Raw genomic sequence first — 17,604 nt, 5'->3', positions numbered from 1 at the left:
ATCATGGAGAAAGCTAGGGAGTTCCAGAAAAACATCTACTTCTGCTTCATTGACTATGCTAAAGCCTTTGATTGTGTGGATCATAACAAACTGTGGCAAGTTCTTAAAGAGATAGGCATACCAGACCATCTTATTTGTCTCTTGAGAAACCTATATGCGGGTCAAGAAGCAGCAGTGAGAACTGGACACGGAACCACTGATTGGTTCAAAATTGGGAAAGGAGTCCGGCAAGGCTGTATACTGTCGCCCTGCCTATTTAACTTATATGCAGAGCACATCATGAGAAAGGCAGGGCTAGAGGAATCAAAAGTTGGAATTAAGATTGCCGGAAGAAATATCAACAACCTAAGATATGCAGATGATACCACTCTAATGGCAGAAAGTGAAGAAGAACTAAAGAGCCTCTTGTTGTGGGTGAAGAAGGAGAGTGCAAAACCTGGGTTGAAACTTAACATTAAGAAAACCAAGATCATGGCATCCGGCCCTCTCAATTCCTGGCAAATAGATGGGGAAGAAATGGAGGTAGTGACAGATTTTATTTTCCTGGTCTCCAAGATCACTGCAGATGGGGACTGTAGCCAAGAAATTAAAAGACGCTTGCTCCTAGGGAGGAAAGCAATGGCAAATCTAGACAGCACACTGTTCTGTACCAGCCTGCTACCGGCCCTGCAGAAAAGGCAGGGACAACCCCTTTACAAACGGCAAGAGGCTGGAATTACGCCTGCCAAATTTATAGCTACAAAAACAAACAAGACACGAACCAAGAAACAGGAGCTTTAAGAAACAGGAACTATCCAAGCGGTTGCTTTCAGCAAACCAGCCCTCCCACACATTCCCCTTATAGAGAGTTCAGGGTGTGGCTTCTCTCTGCCTCCTTCCGAGGAGCCCCATTGCCTTCCTCTGTTTACTCCTAATTGACTGCCTCCTGCGTTGGGCGTCCTTGAACAGGGCCAGCTGTGGGTCATCTTCATCCACGCTGTCAGGCTCACACAGCTGGGTCTGCGTCGTGACGAGGTGGGAGGGGCCTGGCTGAGGGCTCTCATCAGCAAGATCTTCAACCCCCTTAGCAAGGTCTTCAACACCCCCCTCCTCCTCTGAGTCGTCCGACCCAACTGCCGAACCCACTAAAAAGCTGTTGTGATTCAGGATCAGCCTGCGGGTTCGGCAGTTGGGTCGGACGATTCAGAGGAGGAGGTGGGGGGTGTTGGAGAGCTTGCTGAGAATAATATTGAGGCTCCACAGAGCCCTCAGCCAGGCCCCTCCCACCTGGTCACGACGCAGACCCAGCTGTGTGAGCCTGACAGCGTGGATGAAGATGACCCACAGCTGGCCCTGTTCAAGGACGCCCGACGCAGGAGGCAGTCAATCAGGAGTAAACAGAGGAAGGCAATGGGGCACCTCGGAAGGAGGCAGAGAGAAGCCACGCCCTGAACTGTTTAAAAGGGGAATGTTTGGGAGGGCTGGTTTGCTGAAGGCAACCATTTGAATAGCTCCTGTTTCATGGTTCATGTTTGCTCTCTTTGCTCTGTTTGCTCTGTTTATGTTTTTATGTTAATAAATTTGGCAGGCTTAGTTCCAGCCTCTTGCCTTCTTGTAAAAGGGGTTGTCTCTGCCTTTTCTGCAGGGCCGGTAGCAGGCTGGTACAGAACAAAAGCAGAGACATCACCCTGTCAACAAAAGTGCGTATAGTCAAGGCTATGGTCTTCCCAGTTGCAATGTATGGCAGTGAAAGCTGGACCATAAAAAAAGCTGAGCGCCAAAGAATCGAGGCCTTTGAACTATGGTGCTGGAGAAGACTCCTGCGAGTCCCTTGGACTGCAAGGCGATCAAACCAGTCAGTCCTAGAGGAGATCAACCCTGACTGCTCTTTAGAAGGCCAGATCCTGAAGCTAAAACTCAAATACTTTGGCCACCTAATGAGAAGGAAGGACTCACTGGAGAAGAGTCTAAAGCTGGGAAAGATTGAGGGCAATAGAAGAAGCGGATGACAGAGAATGAGGTGGCTGGATGGAGTCACTGAAGCAGTAGGCGTGAGCTTAAATGGACTCCAGAAGATGGTAGAGGACAGGAAGGCCTGGAGGAATGTTGTCCATAGGGTCGCGATGGGTCGGACACGACTTCGCAGCTAACAACAAAAACAAAGAATAAAGGGAGACCGATATGATCATTTCAAACTTATTTTTTCTCATCAGTCAGCCATACCCTTCTGAGATTCGAACCTGGGCCGACTGCATCTTAAGCAGTTGTTTTAACCCCTAGATAGATATTCTTCTAAGAAAGCCCAAACCTCACTTTTACTTTCTTAAATATTCAGGTTTGAGGTTATTTTGGATTGACTGAGAGCACTGTAGTTGTTCACTAATAACATTAATCCTCAAAAATATGACTTGCCTAATAATTGTGCATACAGTATAGTACCTTATATATGTATGGACCTAAAGTATTAATTTCACCCCTCAAAACCCCCAAACTTCTCTTAAAAATGTTCCTGCCACTTTTAGACTGCAGTCCTTGATAATGCCATGGAAAACCAAGTATGGTTCTCAGGGTAAAGGAAATGACTTATTTCTGTCCTGGCAAATGAGCAGCATTTTTACTGCAGGATCTAATCTGGGTCAGTCACCAGGACCAGAGGTTTTGTCTTCCAAGCTTTCAGACTCATTTTGGAACCCATCCTCAGGGAACTTCTCTGTATCCCTGAGGATGGGCTCCAGCGTGACTCCAAAAATTCAGAGGACAAAACCTCTGGTCCCGGTGACCGACTCAGATTGGCTCCTGCATCTTTATACTGGGACAAGTATATTCGCCTTCATTCAACATTTTTACTCATCATTTTCAAATATTTGCATTTCTTTTCCACCTTTTTTCATTAAACTAAAAAGAATTTTTAAATAAAAATTGGTTTAAAATATCATTTTAAATGATGATTAAATATCTTATTAAAATTATTCATCGCAACGTACTTTCACGTATGGTGGACCTGTAAAAAGGTTAAAGCTTTTTGGATTAAAATCTGGTGGAATATGCAGAAGATATTTAAGCAAAGGATAAAGTTTTGTCCGCAATTGTTTTTATTGGGCATAATTACGGATACTACTGTTGTGGACACTAAGTTGATGTTGAACTTAATTACGGCAGCAAGACTTTTAGTAGGTCAATATTGGAAGAGGGAGGAACTGCCGACTATAGAAGAATGGACTTTAAAAGTTTCTGACCTGGCGGAAATGGCAAAGATATCGGCTTATCTGAAAGACCATTCGCAACAACGTTATATTATGGAGTGGAAAAAGTGGATTGATTACATCCAGAACAAATATGGGACCAAAAAGTTTCATTTAGCATTTGTATAAGTTTTGATGTGATATTAGTATTGCTTGTAGTCATTTTATACGAGCTAGAGTGTGATAGACTTAATAGCTTATTGTTGTTAGCATATGGTTGTTTATGATTGCTTTTATTTTTATACCTTGTATTTAGCTCTGCGAAGTCGGGGAGGGGGGAAGGGGAGGGGGGAGGGTTAGGGAGGGCTAGGAAGGGTTGGGTAGGGGGTGGGGGGGAGGGATTGTTAAAGATAAAATGTATTGAAAAACTTTTCAATAAAAAAATTATTCATCTGTTGTATAATTTCAGTGCTAAAAAGCAGTAAAACATATTAAGCTAATGCAATTTTTAAAAAATTCCTGCAATATTTTCTGGAAAACAAAACTATTATCAGAAATATAAATAGATTATTTATTGGTAATTTTAAATCTACATGGTATAATATTAACATGTATGTGAAGAAAATAGCCAATTCACAACTTATTCTTTTTTTAATGTTTTATTGATTTTTAAGAATTACAATATTTAGTGCTTAGTAAACAACGTGTTGTCTAGGTTCACATATTTGACATTAACTTCTTCAATATAAATTTGTTCAGTACTACACAATCCAGTATTTTCCCCCTGATCCTCCTTTTTTCCATTTTCCCCTCATTACACAGTTACAATTTTTGGTACTATTGATGTATACAAAGTTAGATATAAGCATTTTCATCATATTAACAAGAGCATAAAAACAGGATGTTGATTTATGAATTGATACTATTGTTATTTCTATAATATTAGTATCCAAAAATTGTCAGTCAGGTAAGGTTGTAATCCACAATGTTCAAAGTGTTCAACCTTCCTGAAAACAGCTCAAAAGTCTCTCCCAGCCAGATGTAGTCCAAAGTCAATTTTTTCTTTCTCTCCCACTAGCTCTTGAGATTAAAAGTCCAAGCTCAGTAGGTATTTATAATCCAAGAAGGTCAGGGTGATAAGTATGCCAAAATATTTTCCTTTATTGCCAGCTGTTCTCCCAAGCTAGGAGTTACCAAGCAGCCAGGAAGCAAGTTATAGTGCTCTACACAAATCCACCACTAGATGTCATTCAAAGTCCATTTTCCACTCTTAAGACAAAGGATTGATTTTTTATATTTAGCCTCAATATTTTTTTTTCAAAGAGAAAATCTTAACAGTTATCTCAGTTCTTAAATTTACCAAAGCTGTAGCTTTATGTTACTTCACTTCAGTATTGTATGTTTTTGTCCCACATAAAATTAAAATGCCGCTTCCGTTAACATTCGGAGGTTTTAGCTTCTTGGGAGCCTTTCCCAGGAAATTCAGTTGTAAAATAGTAAAGAAAGAATCAATATTCTCACCCAGTTCCAAACATGCTGTTTACGATGTGTGCTTTTTCTTCTTCAGTTGTCAGCAGCTAATGGCCGGCCACAGGAATGTAGCCAGTCTTTCCCCTGCCGGTTTGGAGAGCTTTCCTTAGATCGAACGGAAAGACCACCATCTCTCTGTGATCAAGAAGGCACCCTTCCTCTTCATCGCCTCTTTGGGATGACTTTAGGCCCTTTTTAGGGGCCCCAGCAGGCCGAAATTGGGCGCAGAAGGCAGAGCCCTGCCTTCCAGAGTCCCTTTTTGCTGCTACACAAAACCGCCAATTCACAACTTATTCTGATGTATAGGATGGCTGAAATAAAAATGAAGATCTTCTCAGCTAATTTTTTCTTAAGGTACCTTATTGAATTCCACCCCTAAAGTAGAAATACCTGGAAAATATATATCTTTAATATCTCAGAAACTACCGTATATTCAAAATGATCTCCACTTTTAAAAAAATGTTAAGGAACACAATAGGAGTATACCTAATCACAAGGGAAATGTCAGTATATGAATATAACATGTATAGAGTATATACAGTATATCCATACGTGGACATATGTGTAAACATAAAGGTAAAGGTAAAGGTTCCCCCGCACGTGCGTGCTAGTCGTTTCTGACTCTAGGGGCCGGTGCTCATCTCCGTTTCAAAGCCGAAGAGCCAGCGCTTGTCCGAGGACGTCTCCGTGGTCATGTGGCTGGCATGACTAGACGCCAAAGGCGCACGGAACGCTGTTACCTTCCCACCGGAGTGGTCCCTATTTTTCTACTTGCATTTTTACATGCTTTCGAACTGCTAGGTTGGCAGAAGCTGGGACGAGTAACAGGCGCTCACTCTGCTACGCAGCACTCAGGATTCGACCCGCCAAACTGCCGACCTTCTGATCGACAAGCTCAGCGTCCTAACCCACTGAGCCACCGCGTCCCTGGAGATGTGTAAACATATTCATGTGAAAAAGTAGCTCACATTTGGGTTGGACTATTTGTAGAAATGTTATAAGAAATCAAAATATTCTTAAATCACCCAGCTGATTTAGTGGTCGTTTTTTTAATACAGATAAATTACTAAACCAATAATTCCAAATTTGAAATGATTATAAAAGAAAGTGAGGAAAATGAAGAATATATAGGTAAAGGAAGAATTGGGAGAATATAGAGAATAGTAACTGAACTAGAAGATCAGGGGAAAGGTTTAAAATTAATCTGTGAAACAGATTTAGGAGAAATAAACGACAAAGATTGGAAAAATATATGGAACAGAAGAGTATATAAGAATATGTCAGAGTTAAGGAAAATGGATATAAAGTGACATGGAGGTCCCCTTCAAAAAGGAGAAAATTTTTACACGTTTACAAAAATTAAAAATGGATATAATTTGTCTTCAAGAAACACATATTAAGAGACAACATTTCAAAATCCTAGAACAACCAAAATTTGGCAAACTCTACTTTGCATCGGCATCTCAAAAGAAAAGAGGAGTAGACTTTTATATTAAAGAAAAGATGAATCCCAAACAAATTTACACAGATGAAGAGGGAAGAATATTAATGGTTGAAATTATGATGGACCAAAAGCAGATATTGATGGTTGCAACATATACACTTAAAGACAAACAAGAACAATTCTATTAAAAATTATATAAGAAAATACTAGACCTAAATTATCAAAATTTCTGTATAATGGGAGATTTTAATGCAATAGTAGATGGAACTCTGGATTATAAAAGCACCAAGCAAGGAAGAAAAGGAGGAAATCTAGTACCTAAAGCGTTTACAAAACTGATAGAAGAATTTTGTATCCAAGATATATGGAGAGAGAAAAACCCAGAGAAATCACAATATACTTTTTACTCAAACAGACATAAATTATGGTGTAGAATTGACATGATATGGACTTCTTTGGACTTGAAAACGATGATCCAAGAGGTCGAGATAGAAACCAAAGTTTGGGCAGACCACAACCCAATAAAAATGATTTGGAAAGGAACTAAGAAGAAACCAAGATGGTCCCTAAATAAATCTATACTGAAGGAAAAAGAATTTCTACAATTAGCGACAAAGGAAATGGAATTCTTCTTTAAAATAAACAAGAAGGAAGAAACATCACTTCAAAATGTTTGGGATACGGCTAAAGCATATTTCAGAGGGTTCGCTATAACCTATATTGCTAAAAAGAATAAAGGAAAAAAAACTACAATTAAGGATGAGGAATCAGAATTGCAAATAGACCCACAAAAGGTAATACTTAAGAAATGTATGGAGATAATAAAGCATAAATTAAACTTGGCCAGGATGGAAATAATGGCTCAACATATTAAACGGACTAAACAGAACTTCTTTAAAAATGCCAATAAGCTGGGAAGGTGGTTAGCATATAGACTGAAAAAATAAAAAGAAAAGAAAATGATAAGCTACAAGATGCAAAAGGAGAAGTACAGTTTCAAAATGATATAATGAAAAAAATATTAAAGACTACTATTAGACACTTTACAAGGCAGAGAAAATCCCTAAAGAAAAAATACAGCAGTATTTAAAAAAAGCAGAATTACCAAAAATTCCAGAGAAGATTTGAACTATATTAAATGGGACAATATCAATGATGGAGATTATAGAAGCTATAAAAAGGCAAAAAAAAGGATAAGACTCTGGGGCCAGATGGACTACCTGCAGAATTTTACGTATCACTACAAGATGTGTTAAGTCCGACTTTGAAACAACTGTGCAATGAAATTCTTTTGGAAGCTAAAATACCAAAGACATGGGCTGAAGCCAATATTACTCTAATACCTAAAGAAGATACAGATTTGACACATATAAAAAATTATAGACCAATATCATTACTAAGGAGGGACGTGGTGGCTCAGTGGGTTAGGACGCTGAGCTTGTCAATCAGATGGTCGGCAGTTTGGCAGGTCAAATCCCGAGTGCCGCGTAACAGAGGGAGTGCCTGTTACTCGTCCCAGCTTCTGCCAACCTAGCAGTTTGAAAGCACATAAAAATGCAAGTAGAAAAATAGGGACCACTACAGTGGGAAGGTAACAGCATTCCATGAGCCTTTGGCGTCTAGTCATGCCAGCCACATGACCACGGAGATGTCCTCGGACAATCGCTGGCCATTCGGCTTTGAAATGGAGATGAGCACCGGCCCCTAGAGTTGGAAACGACTAGCACGCATGTGCGGGGGAACCTTTACCTTTACCTATCATTACTAAATGTAGACTATAAAATTTTTGCCTTGATAATGGCAGAAAGAATTAAGAAATTTTTGATCACATTTATACACACAGACCAAAATGACTTTTTGTCAAAAAGACAGATAAAAAATAACTTAAGAACGATCCTCGATGTCTTAGAGTATTATGAAATCAATCCAGGGAAACAGATGGCATTAATATTTCTCGATGCACAAAAAGCATTTGATAATTTAAACTGGCAATTTATGTTTCAGCAACTTGCAGAAATGGACTTTGGGAAAAAATTTATAAATACAATTAATACAATCTATGACAAACAGACTGCTAGAATAATTGTAAATGAAGACTATACAGAAAAGTTTAATATTAAAAAGGTTACAAGACAGGGATGTCCATTATCCCCACTGTTATTTATATTAACATTGGAAGTACTGAATAGAAATATCAGACAAGATATTGAAATTAAAGGACTGGAGATAAAAGATGAAAAATATAAATTGCAAGCATTTGCAGACAACTTGGTTTTTATATTGGAAGAACCTCTTGAAACAAGCAAGATATTGCTGGAGACAATAGAAAAATATGGTGAAGTGGCAGGCCTGATAATAAATAGAAAAAAGACTAAAGTGTTGACAAAGAACTTAACAGAAAAACAGAAAACCCAACTTGCAAAAAAACCAAACCTTCAAATAACCAAAAAAGTTAAGTATTTGGGAATTTACTTAACAGCAAGATGTATAACACTAAAAGAGGACAATTATTTGTTCTTGTTACTTGCGAAGTCGTGTCAGACCCATCGCGACCCCATGGACAATGATCCTCAAGGCCTTTGTCACCTCTACCAACTTCTGGAGTCCATTTAAGCTCATGCCTGCTGCTTCACTGACTTCATATAGCCACCTCATTCTCTGTCGACCCCATCTTCTCTTGCCCTCAATCTTTCCCAGCATTAGGCTCTTCTCCAGCAAGTCCTTCCTTCTCATTAGGTGGCCAAAGTATTTGAGTTTCAACTTCAGGATCTGGCCTTCTAAAGAGCAGTCAGGGTTGATCTGCTCTAGGACTGACCGGTTTGATCGCCTTGCAGTCCAAGGGACTCGCAGGAGTCTTCTGCAGCACCATAGTTCAAAGGCTTCAATTCTTTGCCACTCAGCCTTTCTTATGGTCCAACTTTCACTGCCATACATTGTAAGTGGGAAGACCATAGCCTTGACTATACGCACTTTTGTTGACAGGGTGATGTCTCTGCTTTTTAGTGTGCTGTCTAGATTTGCCATGGCTTTCCTCCCCAGGAGCAAGCATCTTTTAATTTCTTGGCTACAGTCCCCATCTGCAGTGATCTTGGAGACCAGGAAAATAAAATCTGTCACTACCTCCATTTCTTCCCCATCTATTTGCCAGGAATTGAGAGGGCTGGATGCCATGATCTTGGTTTTCTTAATGTTCAGTTTCAACCCAACCTTTGCACTCTCCTTCTTCACCCGCAACAAGAGGCTCTTCAGTTCTTCTTCACTTTCTGCCATTAAAGTGGTATCATCTGCATATCTTAGGTTGTTGATATTTCTCCCAGCAATTTTAATTCCAACTTTTGATTCATCTAGCCCTGCCTTTCTCATGATGTGCTCTGCATATAAGTTAAATAGGCAGGGCGACAGTATACAGCCTTGCCGGACTCCTTTCCCAATTTTGAACCAATCAGTGGTTCCGTGTCCAGTTCTCACTGCTGCTTCTTGACCCGCATATAGGTTTCTCAAGAGACAAATAAGATGGTCTGGTACTCCCATCTCTTTAAGAACTTGCCACAGTTTGTTGTGATCCACACAATCAAAGGCTTTAGCATAGTCAATGAAGAAGAAGTAGATGTTTTTCTGGAACTCCCTAGCTTTCTCCATGTTCCAGCGTATGTTGGCAATTTGATCTCTACTTCCTCTGCCTCTTCGAAATCCTCCCTGTACTTCTGGTAGTTCTCGATGTACATACTGCTGGAGTCTAGCTTATAGGATTTTAAGCATAACTTTACTAGCATGTGAAATGAGTGCAATGGTGCGATAGTTTGAACATTCTTTGGCACTGCCTTTCTTTGGAATTGGAATGTAAACTGACCTTTTCCAATCCTGTGGCCACTGTTGAGTTTTCCAAATTTGCTGGCAAATTGAGTGTAGCACTTTTACTGCATCGTCTTTTAAAATTTTGAATAGCTCAGCTGGAATACTGTCACCTCCACTAGCTTTGTTGTTGCTCAGCTTTTCTAAGGCCCACTTCACTTCACATTCTAGGATGTCTGGCTCAAGGTCAGTGACCATCTCATCGTGGTTATCAGGGATGTTAAGCTCGTTCTTGTATAGTTCTTCTGTGTAATTTTGCCACCTCTTCTTAATCTCTTCTGCCTCTGTTAGGTCCCTGCCATTTTGGTCCTTTATCATGCCCATTTTTGCATGAAACATTCCCTTCATCTCTCCAATTTTCTTGAAAAGATCTCTGGTCCTCCCTATTCTATTGTTTTCTTCTATTTCTTTGCACTGTTCATTTAAGAAGGCATTCTTATCTCTTCTAGCTATTCTCTGGAATTCTGCATTCAATTGGGCGTATCTTTCTTTTTCTCCCTTGCCTTTCACTTCCCTCCTTTCCTCAGCTATTTGCAAAGCTTCCTCAGACAGCCATTTTGATTTGTTGCATTTCTTTTTCTTTGGGATGGTTTTAGTTGCTACCTCTTGTACAATGTTGCGAACTTCTGTCCATAGTTCTTCAGGCACTCTGTCTATCAGATCTAATTCCTTAAATCTATTTGTCACCTCTACTGCATATTCAACAGGGATATGATTTAATTCATACCTGAGTGGCCTAGTGCTTTTCCCTACTTTCTTCAGTTTAAGCCTAAACTTTGCAATGAGAAGCTCATGGTCTGAGCCACAGTCAGCTCCTGGTCTTGTTTTTACTGACTGTATAGAGCTTCTCCATCTTTGGCTGCAGAGCACATAGTCAATCTGATTTCTGTGTTGACCGTCTGGTGATGTCCTTGTGTACAGCTGTCTCTTGGGTTGTTGGCAAAGAGTGTTTGCTATGACCATCGTATTCTCTTGACAAAATTCTATCAGCCTGTGCCCTGCTTCATTTTGTACTTCAAGGCCAAACTTGCCTGTTATTCCGGTTATCTTTTGGCTTCCTACTTTAGCATTCCAATTCCCCATGATGATAAGGACAACATTTTTTGGTGGGAGTGGGTTGCCATTTCCTTCTCCAGTGGATCACGTTTTGTTATAACTCTGTGCTATGACCTGTCCGTGGCCCTTCACGGCATAGCTCATAGCTTCATTGAATTACTCAAGCCCCTTCACCAAGACAAGCCAGTAATCCATGAAGGGGTGATAGTAATACAGAAGTTTAAAAATAAAATAATTCTTTAATCCCATTCCTATCCTATGTTTCCTGGAGGAGAAAGGAGGGGAATGTATTGCTTCCTATGTTTACTTTGTTTATTGCTCTGTATAACCCTTCTACTATTGTTTATTGCTCTTTGATCTGTATAAGCTTTTATTACCATTCTATCCGCTGAGAGATAGAGACTGATGTTATACTTAGCAAAACAAATATAATTCAAAAGGGTTTTTTAAAAAATGTATTCTGGTTAGGCACCCCAGACAAGAATGTAACCTTCGAGGCTTTTCAAATGGGCTGAAAGGGAGGGTAGGGGGGGCATCGCGATAGGAATGTATACAGGTGAAGGGCCTTCTCTGTGGGTGCCCCGGCACTATGGAACCAACTGCTGGTTGAGCTCCGGATGGCATCGGACCTCCGATCCTTCCGTCGCGGGTTGAAGACCCACTTGTTCGAGTTAGCTGGTCTGGCCTGAAGGGGAATATGGGTTTTTTAATTGGTTTTATTATTTTACTATTGCTGTATTTTAATTGGGCATGGTTTAATTCTCTTTTAATTTTTGTATACCTATTTATATATGCCCTGTGAACCGCCCTGAGTCCCTAGGGAGAAGGGCGGTATAGAAATCCAATAAATGAAATGAAATGAAATGAAACTCGAAAAATTAGAATGTCGTGCAAAATTTCATTTATTTCAGTAATGCAACTTAAAAGGGGAAACTAATTTATGAGATAGACTCATTACATGCAAAGCAAGATACTTCAAGCCGTGATTTGTCATAATTGTGATGATTATGGCATACAGCTCATGAAAACCCCAAATCCACAATCTCAGAAAATTAGAATATTACAAGCAATCAATAAAACAAGGAGTATACATAGAATAATATCGGACCTCTGAAAAGTATAAGCATGCATATGTACTCAGTACTTGGCTTGGGCCCCTTTTGCAGCAATTACTGCCTCAATGCGGTGTGGCATGGAAGCTATCAGCCTGTGGCTCTGCTGAGGTGTTATGGAAGACCAGGATGCTTCAATAGCGGCCTTCAGCTCTTCTGCATTGTTCGGTCTCATGTCTCTCATCTTTCTTTTGGCAATGCCCCATAGATTCTCTATGGGGTTCAGGTCAGGTGAGTTTGCTGGCCAATCAAGCACAGTAATCCAACGATCATTGAACCAGGTTTTGGTGCTTTTGGCATTGTGGGCAGGTGCTAAGTCCTACTGGAAAATGAAGTCAGCATCCCCATAAAGCTCGTCTGTGGAAGGAAGCATGAAGTGCTCCAAAATCTCCTGGTAGATGGCTGCGTTGACCTTGGACTTAATGAAGCACAGTGGACCAACACAAGCAGATGACATGGCTCCCCAAATCAACACAGACTGTAGAAACTTGATACTGGACTTCAAGCATCTTGCAATGTGTGCCTCTCCATTCTTCCTCTAGACTCTGGGGCCTTGGTTTCCAAATGAGATGCAAAAGTTGCTCTCATCAGAAAAGAGGACTTTGGACCACTGAGCAACAGACCAGGTCTGTTTTTCTTTAGCCCAGGTAAGATGCTTCTGACATTGTTTGTTGTTCAGGAGCAGCTTGACAAGAGGAACACGACATTTGAAGCTCATGTCCAGGATCCGTCTGTGTGTGGTGGCTCTTGATGCACTGACTCCAGTCTCAGTCCACTCCTTGTGAAAGTCCCCAACACTTTTGAATGGCCTTTTCCTGACAATCCTCTCCAGGCTGCGGTCATCCCTGCTGCTTGTGCACCTTTTTCTTCCACACTTTTCCCTTCCACATAACTTTCTATTCAAAGGGCTCAGGAACCCTTTGCAGATGTTATGGCTTAATTAGCTGATTAGAGTGGGACACTTTGAGCCTAAAATATTGCACCTTTTCACAATATTCTAATTTTCTGAGATTGTGGATTTGGGGTTTTCATGAGCTGTATGCTATAATCATCACAATTATGACAAATCACAGCTTGAACTATCTTGCTTTGCATGTAATGAGTCTATCTCATATATTAGTTTCCCCTTTTAAGTTGCATTACTGAAATAAGTGAACTTTTGCACAATATTCTAATTTTTTGAGTTTCACCTGTAGAATGCTATGGATTTGAACATTTGGGTGTGGTCTCTGTTTTTAGATACTTCCTGTTGAAGTATCTCTTAGAGATCCATCGCACTTTGCAAACTGCTTTTTCTATTTTCTGCAGAAATAAACTCTTTTCTTACCAATCCAATTTTGTTAGTGTTTTAAATGAATTTCTAACAAATTGGTGCCCAATGTGGGGCATAGGGCATCTGTTGCTGCATATTCGGGAGGCGAAATCATCTGAGAAAGGCATGCCCCATTGATTTCAATGGTCCAAGGTTGCAGTTGTAGGTCGAGGAGGCGGAACATACCCAGGCCCATGGACCAAATAGTGATTGGTAAGAACTGAGAAAAGGGACCAGAGAATTACCAGAATAACAACCGGGAAACTTTGTGCATGAACCTATGTGAGTAAAACTTGGGGTGAACCTAGGCGGTTGGGAGAGGGTTGGGTAGGACAGTTTGAGTCTGACATCTTTGAGAGGTGTGTGTGAGATGCCCCGAGGGCCGTAAGGGCTGGCAAGGTGATGTGAGAGTGGACTCCTGAGTACGCACTTCCATACCTCTGCGAGGAGATTGGTCGGAAAAGGAGGAAGAGGCTTGGTGAAGCGAACCGTGGTCTCATTAGATTGGTAAAGACAACAGAATTGTGTGGTAAACCTACCATGGGTAATTTGGGAGGGTCCCAGGAGAAGATGTGTTTGAAAAAGATTAGGAAAAACCTAAAACTAAAAATAGATCTCCACAGCCCGTTAGGGAAATAGAAAACTGGGGAAAACCACCATAGGAGCAGCTGAACAGTTAGACAATTTATTAGGACCAAACATTTATACGTGGGATGAGTTAATGGCTATACAAAACACATTGTTCTCAGTGGAAGAGAGGCAATTGATCCAGGCCGCTGCAACACGAGTCTGGGAGCAGGACCATCCCCCTTCAACTAATAATAATATAAAGGGGGGGGGGATAAAATTCCCATTGTGAGACCTAATTGGGATAATAACAATCAGGCACATAGGACAAATATGGAAGACATGAGGAACATAATTATAAGGGGAATAAAAGAGGCAGTCCCAAAAGCACAAAATATGACAAAGGCTCTAAGCCTTGAGCAGGAAAAGGAGGAATCCCCTGCCGCCTTCTTGCAAAGATTAAAGGACACCATTAGAAGGTATTCAGGCATGGATCCTGATGATGATGCAAATGTGCCAATCGTCAGAATACAGTTTGTGACTAAGGCTTGGCCAGATATTTCAAGGAAATTGCAAAAACTGGAGAATTGGACTACCAAATCTATAGATGATTTATTAAAAGTGGCTCAGAAAGTGTATGTCCAGAGAGACACAGAGAAAGCGAAGCAAAAAGGGGGAGTGATGGTAGCCACAGTTAAAGAGGTAGTGAGACAGCAAGAACCCCCACCTCCCCGAGCTCTGGAAGGACGACCAGGATGTGGGACAGCAGATTGGAACAGGAGAGGTTGGAATCAGGGATTCAGGGGAAGGACATAGGGAAGTAGGAATGGCACGGGTTGTGAGGAACACATAAGCAGATGCTTTGGGTGTGGCCAGCCCAGACTTTTTAAGAAAGATTGTCCCATGCAACAGAAGGAAATGCAAGTGTACAAGTTAATGAAAGGGGATGAGGAGCAATATTAGGGGTGTCAGGGGAGCTTTATATTTAAGTCCCATGGAGACCCCTTGATAAATTTATTGGTGGGACCCAGTGAAGAGGAATTAGTATTTCTGATAGACACAGGAGCAGCCCGGACTTCTGTTTCTGTATTAACTCCAGAAATGAAATTGAGTGGGGAAGTGATCAGAGTTTCTGGAAGGATTTGAAGTCCCCAAACTCAATCCCCTGGAAAATAAAGTAAAAGATTGGGGACAGAAAATTAAGATTGAGATATTATATATTCCTGAGGCTGGAGTAAACCTATTAGGGCAAGACGCTCTGATGGCATTACAATTAAAATTAGAATTCAAACCTGAGACATTCATGAGAAAACTGACTCAGGAGGAGGAGGAGGATAAGATCAACCCATCTGTTTGGGTGAAAGAGGGGGAGCAGGGTGTGTGTCTGTGTGTGTGTTACAGATTCCCCCTTTGAAAATCAACTTGAAAGAACCCAATGAATTAATTAGGCAGAAACAATATCCCATTTCAATGGAAGGAAGAAAAGGTCTACAGCCAGTGATTGATGCCCTCTTAAAGGATGGTCTTTTGGAATCTTCTATGTCACCTTATAATACTCCAATATTACCAGTAAAGAAACCAGATGGGACCTACAGAATGGTCCAGGATCTTAGACTTCTGAACAGAATTCTTCATACCCGGCACCCCATTGTGCCAAATCCCTACACTTTAATGGGGAGAATTCCCCCAGACCACCAATGGTTTAGTGTAGTGGACCTGAAGGATGCCTTTTGGGCATGTCCTCTAGATAAAGGGTCGAGACCCATGTTTGCATTTGAATGGGAGAATCCTTACACAGGAAGGAAACAACAATACCAATGGACTGTACTCCCTCAGGGATTTACAGAATCTCCCAATTTATTCGGACAGGTCTTAGAACAAGTTTTGGAGGCTTTGCAGTTGCCCAAGGGGACCTGTTTAATACAGTATGTGGATGATCTTCTAATCTCTGGGAAAAAGAAAGCAGAAACTATTGATGCTACCAATGTGTTACTAAACTTTCTGGGACAACAGGGACTAAGAGTTTCCCAAACCAAATTGCAATATGTGGAAAGGGAGGTGAAATACTTAGGACATTTAATTAGTGAAGGGAGTCAGCGAATCACCCCTGATAGAATAGAAGGGGTAGCCTCACAGCCCCTACCAAAAAACAAAAAGCAACTGAGAAAATTCCTAGGATTGGTGGGATATTGCAGGTTGTGGAACGATGGATATGCAGATTTAACTAAATCCTTATATTCAAAATTAATAGATGCTGAACCATGGGATTTAAGATGGGAGGGCCATGAAAGAAGTAACTTTGAAAATCTGAAGCAAGCTTTAGTAAAAGCTCCTGTGTTAACTTTGCCAAATTTAGAAAGACCCTTTCATTTGTTTGTAAATACAGAAAATGGAATAGCACAGGGAGTGTTGACTCAAAACTGGGCTGGGCAAAGAAAGCCAGTCGCTTTCTTCTCAAAGATTATGAACCCTGTAATAAGGGGGTGGCCCATATGCATACAGGCAATAGCAGCCACTGCACTTTTGGTTCAAGAAAGTAGAAAACTAACCTTTGGAGGAGCGCTTATTGTAAGTACTCCCCATCAAGTCAGAACAATATTGCAACAAAAAGCAGGAAGGTGGCTTACAGATTCTAGAATTCTAAAATATGAAACCATACTAATGCAAAGGAATGACCTGGTACTAACCACTGTTCACAGTTTAAACCCTGCCCAGTTTCTGGCCAACACTAGACAAATAGATCAAGAGGGTTTGGAACATTATTGTACAGAGGTGATTGATTTGCAAACAAAAATCAGACCAGATCTGGAAGAGTACCCACTAACAGGTGGGGAGGCATTATTTATAGATGGCTCCTCTCGAGTAGAGGATGGGTTAAAGAGAAACGAGTATGCAAGTGTTGTGTACTGGGTTTGTTGCTTGAATGAAGAGACGAGGCGAGTGAGTTCAGTCAGGAACATTCTTAATTTGCTTGTAGGAACTGAACTGGGAAACAGGGCTGCAAATGCAGCTATTTATACCCTGGCCTCAAGGTGGCGGCCAATAGGTTTGAAGCAACCTATTGCCACCCTAAAGGCAGCCAATGGCAGCACTGGAGACGGGTTGTCTGAGGAGTTGGGAGCCGTTAGCCAACTCCCTGCTTAAACAACCTTTGTGCATTCAAACCCCATGTGGTATACTCAGTAAAACAAGGCCCAATACATTACATCCCTCCCCCCTAGAATGTACACACATTATAACAACAAAAGAACTAAGTACAGCAATTACAAGGTTTACAAAGTACAAAATAGTAGTATGCACAATTACACCATTGTTCCAACTGCATTCACTAATACAGAGACTTTTCTGAGCAGGCAGAAATTTCAGTAACATACACAACATTACAGCACAATCATTTTAACAGAAAATCCTGTAAATATGCTGGAAGTTTGCGAACCCTCGTTGATTGCCTGGGGGATCCCGGCAACTCCCGGTCTACCAGCTTGCCCACTGGGCTAGGTAGACCAGGATCACTGAGTCCATGAGAGTCTGGCTGACTCGAATTCCTCTGGCAGGCCATTCCAGGTCAGC

Source organism: Vipera ursinii (assembly GCF_947247035.1).
Source record: "Vipera ursinii genome assembly, chromosome: W".
Taxonomy (NCBI): Eukaryota; Metazoa; Chordata; class Lepidosauria; order Squamata; family Viperidae; genus Vipera; species Vipera ursinii.
This window is presented reverse-complemented; position numbering follows the sequence as displayed.